Consider the following 15,455-nt stretch of genomic DNA (forward strand, 5'->3'; position numbering starts at 1 on the left):
GAGCTTGCTTGAGTTTGTATAGAGCTTTCTTCAGTCTGCACACATGAGTATGCCTCTCATGAGTCTCAAAGCTCTCTGTCTGTTCTATGCACACTTCTTCCTCTATCACCTTGTTCAAGAAGGTTGTCTTGACGTCCATCTATGAATTTTCCATCCCATTTGAGCTGCTAGGGATATAACTGACTGGATAGAAGTGTATCTAGCAATTGGGGCGAAGGTCTCCTCATAATCTATCCCTTCTTTTTGTGCATACCCCTTTGCCACGAACCTAGCCTTATACTTTTCCACACTGTCGTCTGAAACATATTTGATCTTATAGATCCATCTAGAACCTACAATTGATTTGTCTTCCGACGTTGGCACTACCTCCCAAACATCATTCATCATGATAGACCTATACTCTTCTACCATGGCGTCTACCCATACTTGATGTTGTGTGGCCTTTTGAACCCTGGAAGGTTATGCACCCTGAGCCACCAATGCTTGGTACATGTCAAGTTGTTTGCGTTGTCTTTTGTTCATCCTAGGAGTTCTAATAAACTCCTATGCATCTCTCAATGTCCGACGAACTTCTCTGCTAGCTCGACCACTAGTCATGGGAGGTTCAACCAATTCCTCGTCATTTTACTTTTGCTACTCCATCTGCTGAGAACTCCTTGGATTTCCTGCACCTGAGGAAATACTAGTGTTGGTCACAATACTCAATCCTTTTGATTGTTCTCCTGGTTGTCCCACTGGCTACTCCTGCTAGTGGACCAAAGGAGCATCTACTGTCTGATTCTGATCCCCTACAGGCATCTCACGAGATCTCTTGAAAGCTCGGTCCTCCATGAACTTCACGTCTCAGCTTAGTACAATCTTCCTATTGCTAGGAATGTAGATTATAGATGCCTTTAAGGTTTCACTGTACCTAATGAAGAACCCCTTTTCTATAGTCTAATCCAGTTTGGTATGTTTATCATCTGGCACATGGCAATAAGCAACGCTGCCAAATTTTTTGAAGTGGGTAACATCTGGTTTCTTCCCTGTGAAAACTCTTGGCATTTTGTTACCCAATGCTCTATGAGGAGTCTTGTTCCTAATATTTATTGTCGCGTTACATGCCTCTGCCCATAAAAATCTGGGTAGATCCTGGTCATCTAACATAGCCTTTGCAACTCCAAGAATGGTTATGTTTTTCCACTTCGCTACACCATTTTGCTGTGAATTATATGGACTTGTCCATTCTCTCTTGATGTCTTCCTTCACACGGAAATCTATGATGTCTTTATCAATATATTCTCCACCATTCTTTGAGCGAAACAGCTTGATCTTCTTCCTTATCACATTCTCCACGAGAGTTTATCCAGATTTTCCTAGAATGGTCATCAATAAAGGTGACGAAATATTCGACACTGCTGAGAGTTCTTGTGGACATCGGGCCACAAATATCTGAATGTATGAGTCCTAATGCACCATTAACCCTATTGTCACTTCTAGGAAATGTTGCCTTAGCATACTTCCCAAGTACACATCCTCTGCACACATCATTGTGTTTTGTGCCAAATACTGGAACCCCTGTTATTGCTTCTCTGAGCATCCTGAGGGTTCCATGGTGTAGATGTCTCGTTCTCCTATGCCATAACTCATTCAACTCCTTCCCACTGCTACTATCACTGCCTATTAGTGCCATTGGAGAATCAATTTGTAACTGGTACAATCTGTTACTTCGAACTCCAATCTGTCTTACCTTTTTCTAGCTTGGTTGTTTGACATACACTTTCTTTCCTACGATGTGAGTACCTTACCCCTTGTCCTGTAACTACGATATTGAAATCAGCTTCATACCCAATCTTAGCACATGCAATACATCTGTATCATTGGTGCCTGCTCCTGACTCCCTCTGAAAATCTATGGTACCTCTCCCTACTGAAGTACATTTTGTTCTGTTTCCCATAGTAATCTGGAAGTCCATCTACTCCTTGTATCTAGAGAAATATTCTCTAACCCCTGTCATGTGAGCTGATGATCCACTGTCTATATACCAAACACCCTATGAAGATGATGCAAGAGCATCTAGCTCAGCGATTTCGTTTTATTCTAGTTAACTTATGGGGTCTTGTATTTTCAAGGAAGTTGGCCTATGTATGTAATTATTAATGTTTTAAGTGATTGGAATAGGAATTAATTAGATATTGTGAGGATATTTGTAAATGCTCTCGAATGTAGGAGAACATGAGTGATGATGAGTGATGATGAGAGAGTTGGAAATCAATTGTAATTCTTACACTAGAAAGTGGTGTCATGATTCGTGGAACTAGAGAGGATTATTAGGGATTAACTGGAGTTAAAAGTGGACTTAGAGGATATTCAAGATTTAGTTCAGCAGATTAAGGATCTGAACCAGAATTGGTTAAACAGAACCTTCTGTATAAATGTAAGCCTAAAAGGCATAGAGTCAGTTAGCTGGAGTGAGATTAGATAGGTTTGACTGTAAGCCTACGGGCAGAAAAGAAAGGTCACTGATATAGAAGATTAGGCCGAGGAAGAAATTCCTAAGTAAATGTTTGTTTATTAATACAGATAACTCGATTCTGAGTTTGTATGATGTGTACTGTGTAATTGAGTGACTAAAGAAATTCTACATAACTTAGGTTGCAGGTGTGCAAAATTAGAGAAGTGTGTTACGTGGTTACGCACAGACAGTATTGGAGAGAACCTTCACAGTGAAGGAACCACTGTAAGGTTTTCTAAAACCTAAGGAATTATGAAGGAAGCGTAAAGGCATGAACAGAGATCGAGATCAGAACCAATGAAGATCGTAAGGCGAGAACAAATACGCAGGTAGAAATCCAAATGAGTTGTTACACAGTAAGAAACAAAAGAACGTAGCAGCGAAGCGCAGTGGTTGGATCAATCAGATCAATAAACGAGAGCGAGGGAGATAGACAGCTAAGATTAAGTCACGCAAAATAAGTCAAGAAGATGGACGACAGAGATTAAAACCATGTGATAGAAGAAGGACGAAGTGGTATTCGGAAAGGGTAAGCAGTTTCTCACGCGCTCTAAAGGTGGTAAGCGATCTTTCTAAAATTCACGCGATTAAGCTTAGAGGCTGACACGTAGCAAATGGTGGAGAGAGAAAACCACCTTTCTTGTGTACTCTCGATCGGATAATGATCGTGAAAATATCTGCATGAGATTGTGCGATAACCATTGGATCAAGCGGGATTGATCAACAGTGAAGATCAGCCAAGTTGGTTGGTGATCGGGTGACGCAACAACTGTTGGATTAGACGAAGTAGATCAACGGTAGAGATCATCCGGGAGAGTTAATGATCGGGTGACATGATAACCGTCAGATCGAGGAATGAGATCGGCAGCGGAGATTTAACGCGCTAAGGAGAGCATCGATGTATGTGCAAAGATTTGAAGAAAGGCGGAAAGGTAAAGTTTTAAGTTGGGTTATGAAATATTTCTATTATATGGAAATTATAATAGAAATGAGCAGGATTAATGTATTAGTGGGTTAAGTTAAGAATTAACCAAAGTTTATGAAGGGTTGTGTAAGGTTCTGCTTAAAGTTTTATCAAAGGTTTAGTCTTTGGATAGTTAAATAAATTGTTTCCGCATAGAGATTAGTTAAGGAGCCTTAAACCTTGATCTAAGAGAATTTTTCCTAAGTAAGGAATCTTTGAGACTTCCTGGGACACACATAGTGTGGCATGCAATTGTATTTGCATACTATGGGTATATGCGGCTTAGACTGCATCATTATGGTGTATGCGGCTTAGGCTGGCATCAGAAGATGATCCTAATAAGCAAGCAAATCTATCCTACAATCTAGGAGACAAATCTGAAGTCTCCTAAATGTTACTTTTGTCCATGGTTGTGTTGCAAAATTTATAGTGTGTTATTCCTCCTTTCCACCTTGACACTGGCTCTGCTTCTAGTGAACTGCTGCAAAAACCTCTGAGTGCAACTAGAGATCTTGCCCAACGGAAGTACTGAGCTACTCCCTCTGCCTCTAGATTCACTCAATCTAGAAGGATCAAATTTTTCCGCCCCTCTCAGAAAAATCGAACTTTCCTCAAGCAACTCGGCCTCCTGGCAAAGTACTTTGATGCCCTTGGGAATTTCGGCCCGCTGCCCTTGTTGAGTAGCAAAATTTTTTTCCTTCATTTTTTTGAGCTCTTTGACTGATCAACTGCCCTCTGATACCATGTGAAATTTTTATCTATTGCAGCAATTGGAAATTATTCTTCTAACTGAAATCTTAAATTATGCAGTTTATTTGCTACGACAAACAACGTATAAAATCACCACCGCAATTTTCACCATAAAAATATCGCAGAAAATAAAACATTGAAAACTGAGGAATTCTAGCAGACGCAAGAATTTTGACACAATTATTTTTGGACAATTGTCCCCAGAAAAATCCAATGCGGGGAAATCGATTCAACAGATGAGGGTTTTATTATTATTCTTTAACAACAATTCTGAGTACAATAGTTTAGATGTCCCACTGAAGCGACAAAACTTATAATTTTTTGTGCTATTAAATATAAAATACACAGATGTATTTATAAATAATATGAAATGTACAAGATGTTTTAATGTTACAATGAGGGCCCGTATATATACCTAAGAAGGTGCCCCTTGATGACTGACCATGTATTTTTAGACATGCATTTTCATTAAAATAATGACTATCAAAATAATCACTACTTTGATTATTTATTATTTACATTTATTTTTATTTATTTTATTTGTTATGAATTATATACAAACCCTGCCCCTTTTTTCGAAAAACTTTGTCCTCAAAGTTGAATTGATTTTTTGTAGCATCGAATGTGCTCTAAGCCTCAAAATTTGCAGGGAGGCTAGGACACATGTATTCCAGAATACACAGAAATCATTTTTGGAAATTACACCCGGAGACAATTTTATTAAAATAAATAATTATTTTTAATAGATGCCTAAGTATAAACTTAGGAAATTAAAATAATTAAAGGGTATTAATCAAACTGAGGGTGAAACTTCTAGAAGAAGACAAAGATCGAGTCCAAATGATTTGAGCCATCGATTAGAATCTAATCTGGGTCGTTGATTACTCAATTAGAGGATTATAAAAAGGACTTCGATGGGCATTCAGAAAACACATCAGAAAGAGATCAAGAGATCAAATTTCTCAAAGAGGGCAATGCAACAATTGCTAGAGAATCGATCGAGGAGATTTCTTGCAGTGAAGGGCATGGATAGTTTTCGGAGGGGAGTTTTCCTGGTCTAGAGAGTACAAGGTAGAGAGGGCAAAAAAACGTCTAGAGAGGTTTATGCAAGGCCACGTTGTGGCAATGCAAAGCTTCAGAGGGAGATCAAATTTTTGCTGAGGAACCGTCAGGATTTAGTGTCAGAGCCAGGGTGTGAGACCAGGAGGCCAAAGAGCTGAAGTTTCCAGCCAACAGAGGATTAGAAGGTGCAGCACAGTTTCAGTTGTAGTGAAGCAGTGACTATGTAAGAGTGACGCAGAACTACGTAAAGGCTCATCTCCAACACAGATCAGTGTTGGTTCTTCCAAGGACAGAGTAAGATCATCTCACTATGTTTTGCCCAGCTTTTCACTGTATTGGATAGCCAGTTTGACATCCAACAAATTTTATTTAGAAAACTACCACTTGATAATACAAACCCTCAGTTGTTGCACCAGTTTTTATAGGGACATTGGTCCAAAAATAACAGTGTCACTTGTGTGTTATTTCTTTCTTGCTCAGATCCTTGTTTCCACATATTAATTTAATTAGCAGAGGATACAATGTATTAGTTTCGATATTTCCTGTAGAACACAACAAATAATTTGTTCAGTGATTTGACAAATAGAACAAACTTAATCAATTGTTGCAGTAGAAATTGGGTATTCCAAATTTTTACATGGTATCAGAGCATAGGTGAAGCCAGGGAGAAGACTAGAAGAGCCAACATTGAAGAGAAGGAGGGAGATCGAAGTATTGCATAGGCAGCAGATCAAATGCCTAGAGGGATTGCGCAATCCAAGCTACGAGGGAAAGTTTTTCATGGAAGATATCTCTCTAAGTAAGTCGATAGAGACATAAGATTTCGAGATCAAGATTTGTCAGCGACAAAGGGAGTAGTGCAGCAAAAATTTTAGTGCAGAGCAGTTTCTAGGGAGACAGTTTTCTGCAGCAGTTGTTGGGCAGAAAAACGCTAGAAGAAGGAAGGAGACACTTGAGGGAATTTCTTCCTCAGAGAATTCCTAGCGAGTGAATTCAATTTCTCAAGTGTTGAGCAGCAACAGAGAGGAGCATATATACTAAGTCCAGCAGGGAGCATGTAGGCCAACTTAGCAGTTACGGAGAGGAAAGAGGGATCAATTTGAATTTTTGCGGAGATGGCTACAGATGGGTAGGATCCATGGAAGAGCAGCAAATTAGATCCAACTGCTGTAGATTTCTCACATGGATCAATATCGTTGCTATGGGAGCCCAATATAATTAGTAGCAGGAGGATCACAATGTTAGCAGGCGCAACTAGTCATTCAAATGACAATTGCATGGCTAGTTGCAATTAGTGCCCGGAACACGGTTGCAAAACTAGTTGCAGTGACACAGGGAGTGTGAATTGCTCATTTGCAATATGCAAGTGCAGTTCCAGCCAGAAGATTTCCAGCGCAGAGCTTCGCAGTCCAGTTTCTAGTGCAGGAGGACTGCGTGAGTTGCTAGGAGGGAGTATAGAGATTTCCCGTAGGGAGATCGAGACTCAGAGGGAGTCTAGTTTCAGAGGGAGAAGCCCTATGGAAGCTAGTACTTCGAGATTTGGGAAAATCAAATTCATTATTGTAGTAGTTGCAGCGACACTGCAGAAGCATCAACAAAGCAGTAACAATAGCAGTATGAGTGAGGTGGGGTGATTTGGTTTTGCAGCCCCATAGAGCTATAGGATGGGAAAGATCTTTGAGGAGTCCACCTCTTGGATCAATACCTTGCTACAGGAGCCCATATTAGAAGTAGCAGGATGGACCAGGTTAGTTAATGCAAAGGTGTGTCAGAGTGACAGTTGCAATGGCTAGGAGCATCATAATCAGAGTAGCGCAGCACTAGTGTTGACAACAGTGCAGTTGGCACATAGCAAAGTCAACAACAACGCAGTGGCTTCACCGACATCACAGAGACTAGCAGCAGTCAAAACTCCAACAATAGATGCATCATACTAAACATCTTTTCAGTAATTTTGGATGTTTTTCCATTGCTGATGCAGTAGAAATAACAGTTGGAGAAGGTTGTAGATCAAATGCAACGTTAGCAGTGGTAGAGCCAACGACAACACAGATGCAACATTTACAATGGTTGCAGTACAGATGCAATGTTGGCAGTGGCAGGGTTAGCGGTAATACAAATGTAGTATTTGCATAGTAGTTGGTGGGCAATGATGTCAGACATCAACATCATAGAGGGAGATGTTTCAGATTCAGCGTGATGCTTCAGCACGTTGCATTATTAGAGCACATTCCTCGCTAAGAGGCAGTGTTGTTCTGGTAGCATCAGATGTGCTCTAAGCCTCAAAATTTACAGGGAGGATAAGACACATGTATTCCACAATACCCAGAAATCGTTTCGGGAAATTCCATCCAGAGATAATTTTATTAAAATAATTAATTATTTTTAATGGGTGCATAAGTCTAAACTTAAGAAATTAAAATAATTAAAGGGTATTCATCAAATTGAGGGTGAAACTTTTAGAAGAAGACTAAGATCGAGTCCAAATGATCTGAGCAATTGATTAGAATCTAATTTGGGTCGTTGATTACTCAAATGGAGGATTATAAGAAGGACTTCGATGGATATTTGAAAAACACATCGAAGAGAGATCAAGAGATCGAATTTCTTAGAGAAGGAAGTGCAGCAGTTGCTAGAGAATCGATCGAGGAGATTTCTTGCAGTGAGGGGCAGAGATAGTTTTCGGAGAGAAGTTTTCCTGCTCCGGAGAGTACAACGCAGAGAGGGAAGAAAGACGTCCAGAGAGGCTGATGCAAGGCCACACAGAGCTATGTTGTGACAGTGCAGAGCTTTAGAGGGAGATCGAAATTCTGCGGAGGAACAGTGAGGATTTAATGCCAGAGCAGTGGCGTGAGACCGGGAAGCCAAAGAGTTGAAGTTTCGAGCAAGCAAAGGATTAGTGTGAGGTGCAACGCAGTCCCAGCGACAGTGACGCGGTGACTATGTAGGAGTGACACAGAACTGCACAGAGGCAGCACAGAGGCTTATCTCCAACACAGATCAGTGTTGTTTCTTCTAGTGACAGGGTGAGATCATCTCACTATTTTTTGCCCAGTTTCTCTTTGTATCGGATAGCCAGTTGGGCATCCAACAAATTGTATTTATAAAACTACTACTTAATAATACAAATCCTTAGCTGCTGCACCGATTTTCCCGCATGGGATTTTCTGGGACATTGGTCCAAAAATAAGGGTGTCACTCGTGTGATATTTTTTTCTTGCTCAGATCTTTGTGTCCGCATATTAATTTAATTAGTGGGGGTTGCAGTGTATTAGTTTCGATATTTCCCGTAGAACACAGTAAATAATTGGTTGAGATATTTAACAAATAGAAGAAACTTAATCAATTGTTGCAGTAAAAAATTGAGTCTTCCAAATTTTCACAAATTGTTAATTTCTTCACTTTTCCACCGGCATGTGTAACATTGTTATTGAACTTTACCCATTTCTTCTCTATTTTATTATTATTTTTTATTATATATATATATATATATATATATAAGGGAATTGTCTAGCCAGGCGGAGGAATTGCTTGGACGACCAAAAGTGGCGGGAATCCGGGCAAAAAAATTTCAAACAATCTTGTAGAGGGAGTGTTTGAATCTTGTTTTTGATGGTGAAATTGGATTCAGCGCCATCAAAAACTTTTAAGACACCTAAAATTTTAAAGTTTAACAACTATAACTTGGATTTACAAAAGTCCTCGCCAGATTTTCTATAAATATGACCACAATTTCCAAAACTTTCCGAGCAACTCCTCCACCTCGAGACTCCGCGTTTTTTAAGACTTAACTTTATAAAACTTATTATAAAGCAACTTATAATTAATAAGTCATGTTATAATGAATTTCTAAAGGACTTCAATAATTTAAATGGGTTATTTACGTTTTATCTCCAATGATCGTTTTGGAGATCATCCAATGGATTGTCATGTCCGTTCAACAAAACCCATTAATTTCGATCGCTCGGACAACAATTGACAACGCTTTTTCATGTTCTTCGATTTCCTTATGTAGCCTTTAAAGAATATCCTGAAATTGATCGAGGAGGAGCACTGGAGAACAACATTGAGCTTTTGGTTCCAGGGGTCGAACGTGGTGCTGGAGGGATTGGTGACGAAGGGCATGGATTGTCCTATGGAGGAGATCTCGAAGTCAAGGGTTGGGGCCACGATGATGGTTCTTTGCGTTTGGATCAGTAAGATTTGTGAGAGAAACGGTACGCTGAGGAGCGATTCGTGTAGGGTGGGAGAGTGCGAGTGAAAACGATGGTATCCGTGGCCAATCACATTTTTGATGCCTTGAACCCAATGTCGTAGTGACCTATTGAGTTGGTTCATGTTATTGAGTGAAAAACCGAAGTCGATGGGGCGCAGACAGTTGGGGTCCATTCCTACCCCGGTGTGTCTTTCAGGGAAAATGAATTTGGTCTTGCATTCAAGTAATGATGACGCCCTCTAGCCTTGTGTTTTGGACTATTTGCACATGATAGGTGAACTTCTTCAAGCTTAGATATTCGCCCCCAAAAAGATGTATATTCATGAAATGCAACACCTGGAAGTTCCTGTAACTCAGAACACTCAATAATATCAAGTCGTCGGAGCTTGGTCAGCTGGGCCAACCTCTCTATCCTCTTCAGCTTCCCACATTCAGATGCATCAAACACTTCCAAAGATTCTAATTTTTCGAGACTAGATAGCTCTTCTAATTGTCTGCACAACCTAATGTTCAACATTTGAATGTTTGCAAGACTAGAATGTCCCTCTATCTTCTTCAATTTATTACACCTAGTCAATTCTAGTTTTATGAGTGCATTTGACAATGTTCCAAGCTTCACCAGCTGATTACAAATGATGATGAGGAGACGTTGAAGGTTTGGGCAAAAACCAACATCATATGATATCTCTGATATTTTGGTTTTGTACAGTTCGATGTGTTGGAGCTACACAAGCTTGGACATATCAATGGAAGAGCTAACGTTACTTGATGTTCCTTCCCCACTCAACTGTATTTCCCTTTCATTCTTTTGAAAAGGTCGTTCGTGGAATTCACACTCATTGACTATCAACTTAGCCAATTGAGGCAACATTTCAACTGGAATTGGCTATCATTCCAATTCCTTGCAGTAATTGTCATTACGAAGCTTCAATTCCTTCAAATTTCCATATAGAGGAGACGACACCATTTCTAGGAAAGGGCAATATAATTTTTTCAGAGACCGTTGATGATAAATGGGAAAACACTTCTCTAGGGCTTTATTCAACGATCCGTTTCGTAGCGTCAAAAGTGACCATATCCTCCATAGCAATTTACACAACCGAGGAACGACTTCACCCAACACAACTTCATCGCTAAGTACGATTATTAAATCTGTGTTTGTTGCACATGGGTTACGTGCATTGTTGTTTTCTCTTTCTTTCTCTGGCATTGCTTGCCCTTGTGCGTCTGCGGCCATTCCTGCTCGGACCTCTTCAAAATTCTTCTCTTTATTTGGATTATGGTGGTTATGGTTTGGATTATGGATATTATCAGTTTCTAATGTTTTATATCATGCACCAGGAACTGCATGTGCCAGTCTAAATTGGTGCTCATCATTGGCTTGTTTGACTTGAGAACAACAGAAGGAGCAAAGTAACTGTATGGGATCGGTTTGAAGAAACCTCCTCTGCACCCTCTTGCCATCAGGGAAACGAACACCTAACCTAAAGATCTTCACTCCTTTATCTGCACAATTCTGTCCTCAAATAGGTAACCGAGAAAAAGAAAACCCTTTTGATTCTGCAGGTACTCTCTGAATTTCGTTGTTTTGTAAGAGAGTTTCAGGTGCACTAGCTTCTTGTTGCATTGTTAATCTGTCTGCACCCTCTGAGCTACTGGATAGGTTTGAGGTTGCTTTACAACATGCAAATTAAGAGTCGACTGCTGCTTAGTTTGAGAACCTTTAGATCCAAAGTGACTGGCAGATACTAATGCAGATGAATGGGCAGACTGTTGATCGGGAAATTGTGAAACAGTATTGGTAGGGCTACAATTATTCTCATTCTCTGGAAGCTTTCGTAAGAGAGAAGCAACCCCTTCAGGGGATTTTTGTGAAGAGTCATGGTTTAAAGGCTCATTTGCCCCATCTTCTGCATTCTTTCTGCTTTCAGCAAAAGACATTTTAGAATTTGGCCCTAGGTCTCCACTTGTATTTCTTGATTCCTGAAGAATATGCATGTTATTTGAGCGACATATCTCAACCTGGATAGGAACGTCTGGAGCAATATTCAGTCCATTTGATACAACTGTGTGCGGAAGAGTCTTTGGATGGGAAGTTTCTAACTTCTTCACAGGAGAAGCTTGATGGCTACTCATATTTGCAGGCATTTTCCAAACATTAGTACTTTTACCAACACGACCATACTTGGGGGAAAATGTATGTCCATTGTTGGCAATCAAGCACTTAGGGCAGTGCCAGTCAACCTTCGGGATACCCCTTTGGTTATATGACTGAAGGCATTTTAAGTGAACTGCTTTCTCACAAGCATCACAAACCAATATAGTGTGTATATCAGTAACATTAATCTTACACATTTGGCATGATATCAGAGCACTCATATAGGACTTTGAGGGAGGTTTCCATTGAGGAAAATGTGGAGGCCTCGATTCCAGGACTTTTTGAACATTTCTCGCAATGTCGGCATGATTAGCACGAATTGCAAGAGAAGATCTCAATTCAACATGTTCAACGTCATTTTCTTGATTAGAACATTCTTTAGTGTTAGTTCATTTTATTTCAATGTATTTTTCCTTTAGACATACTGAAAATTCTGCAGATAATTAAAAATTTTAATTGCTGAAATGATTCTCTAATTTCATTTAACTACTCAATGATTTCAAGACATAAACTTAATCGCATATTGTGCAGCGGATAACGTCCAAGATACCACTGAAACTACAAAACTTATAATTGTTTGTGCTCTTAATTATAAAATACACAAATGTATTTATAAATAATATAAAATGTACAAGATGTTTTAATGTTACAATGAGGGCCTACATATATACCTAAGCAAGTGCCCCTTGATGACTGGCCATGTCTTTTTAGACATGTCTTTTCATTAAACTAATGACTATTAAAATAATCACTACTTTGATTATTTATTATTTGCATTTATTTTTATTTATTTTATGTGTTATGAATTATATTCATAACACCAATTGGGAATCTAATCTGAGGAAAATAATGGCAAAATTATTGTTAGAATTTTCTCTCACCCCACAACTAATTTATGCCATTGAAATCTCCTCTCTAGCCTCTGTGCTGAGCCTCCTACGTCACCCTCTGCGTAGAGCTTACGCTGGCCCTATGAGAATTTTGGCCTTCCTTCCTTTGCCTCTTCTGGGGATTGGAATCCTTCCTCTTGGAATGTTGCTTCCCTCCTCTTCCATTTGCTACTCACCCTCTGGCTCTATCTTCTTTGTTGAGCTATTGCTACTGAGAAAACCAAACTGTCAGGGCAACTGAGTATTTGCACTGGTGTATTTCCATCACTGCATCAACCTCCTCTTATAATCCATTTTTGGAGCACCAAAGACCAAGATTAAAACATAATCGATGGCTAGGATCATTTCCAGATTGATCTATGTGAGTCTTTAAATGATTCTCACCTTATCTTAATTAATATTGATTAATTAACCATATTCCCTAAGTTAATAGTTAGGAAATATTAAAAAAACGGTTAGTAATCTAATTGAGACATTTCTAGGCGAAATTTCCATAAACAATTTATGAGTTTTAGAGATCTTATGTATTCTATCCTCTCCATAAACTAATAGGGTGAGGCTCTAGCAAATTAGTAGCTTATGTTGGTGGAGGCAAAACAACTTGGCCACCAATGTTTGTTTGACCAGTTTGAAAAATATGATTGATCTCATTTGAATTTGCATCAAAATACATAAAAAAAAAATACAATTATTTTGTTTGGGCCTTTTTCCTCTTTCCCTTATATTACTTTTTCTATTCCTATTAAAAAAACTCATCCATACATACATGTAAAGAAATCAATGGCAGAAAATACCATATTCAGTGTAGTAAACACAATACTAATTATACTAAATACATTTAAGGTGCCCTGGATCATAATATAAATACTCGAATTAAAATGGATATGGTACATAAAAATTAACATGGAGAAAGTAAATCATTTTGAATTGTTGCAACCAACTCATATAAACTCCTTGTCTCTCCACTTAGTATTATCAATCCAGGATATACATTCATCCTTTTTCATTACCTTCACGAAATAGTAACATCATTCTCATATATACTCTAAAATGAGTCATTATCTCTAGTTATTTATGAAATTTATAAAAATTGGAATATATGGGTGTACTAAGACATTATGTCAATTTTAGGAACAAATCTTTTAGATTTTTATTTATCTAATTGAGTGAATGACGTATATGGAAAGTGAAAAGGAAAAATGATATGAATGCAAGTTACCAACTGTAAGATCTAGGTATTTACATTTCAATCAGAGAAGCAACATTTTACGTAAATTTATCGAATTAAATATAAGTATATACCTGTTTTTCCTAGTTTAAACAATGTAAACTTTGAAATGGGCACTGATATTGTTACCTGTTTCATAGAGATAGCAAAAAAGTGACCTGATTTTGAAAAGGGGTGATGCAGAACGAACATATATTTTTTAGAGCATAGTTTTTGGAAGGAATGTCATGGGAATGATAGTTTTATGTACATTACATTTTAGAATGGTAGTGATTTTCATGCTGATTTAAAAAAGTGAGTATTCTGTATCACCCCCTTTTTTTAAAAGACCTATTTTTTGGCTTTAAATTTTCTAATGTATAAAATGTAAATAATTATTTTGTAAAATTGATTATTTTTGAAGTGGTCGTTTTCTTCACATTTTCTTGTTTTTTATTTTAATTTTAATTTTTTTTTTAGTGAGGTTTTTATTGTTTTGCATTTTTAAATTAGGAGGTCGATATTTAGAATTTTCGATATTCTACATATTTATACATCCTTAATTAATTTTTCACTCCACATGAAATAATTGCTTCTAAAAAACAATATTTTTTAACAATAGACATAAAAATAACCATTTTTAACATAAATATAACTAAAAAACTACACGTTTTCATAATTTTTTGCTAGAATTGACATGTCAAAATCACAATTTTTATACGATAATTTGAACTAAAAATGGTTAAATAATAGTTTTTTTTTATGAATTTCAAGTCAAAAATAATAATAATCACTTTTTTTTTCAAAAAATAATGATTAACTTAAAAATCAATGCCAAAATCACATATTACAAATATTGAACGTATAACAACCCTAATTGAGTGTTTATTCTTCTCATAAAATGTCAAAGTCAAAACATTGCAAAGCTTGATTTCCAAGCATAACTTAAATTTAATCAACAATGTTACGTAATCCAAACTCTTCGTCCTCTAGAGTTTCATCATTGTCTTTTTCCACAATATTTTCTGTTTTCTTTTTCTCATTTTCCTCTTCTAATGGGTCTTTGATGTATGTGAATCTCCCAATGTATGTCTTTCCAAACATTCCATGTAATGGTGGTTGGGGTTCCTTTGCCTTTTTTTCCACATGTGATTCACTAAAGTCCCCTTTCTTCAACCCAATTTCTTGCATTGCATCTGGAAGAAATTGAAGAGCTTTAATTCTTTGTTGAATGAAAGGCTGAAATGTTTAGAAATTTTCTTGAATAACTATTTCAAATACCATTTAAGAAAATATGGTAATGCAAGCACATACTCAACGCTCACGTCACTTTTATAAAATAGAATGTATTTATCATTCTACTCAACATTCATTTTTATCAAAATTCAATATTTTCACAAACATGAAATCACTTTAAAACATTTTATATCAATTTTATACCAATTTTCAAAATTAATAAAACAAACTCAACTAATTTAATAATGGTGAATTGTAATATATAAAAAAAAACTCACTACATATCATCCACTACCAACGTTAATGAAGTGAAGAAAAAACACTATAATTCATCCAAACACAATTAATTTTATATTTATTAAAAAAAAATCAAAATTATGTATGTTCAAGTCTACATGTGAAATTCATTTATATGATTAAGACTTGCTTACACACTTGTTTCCCTTGTAATCAATTCATCTCAACAGAATTATCAGCG

This window comes from Pinus tabuliformis, chromosome X (assembly GCF_031772625.1).
Source record: "Pinus tabuliformis cultivar Carrire ecotype Pingquan chromosome X, CPIR1, whole genome shotgun sequence".
Taxonomy (NCBI): domain Eukaryota; kingdom Viridiplantae; phylum Streptophyta; class Pinopsida; order Pinales; family Pinaceae; genus Pinus; species Pinus tabuliformis.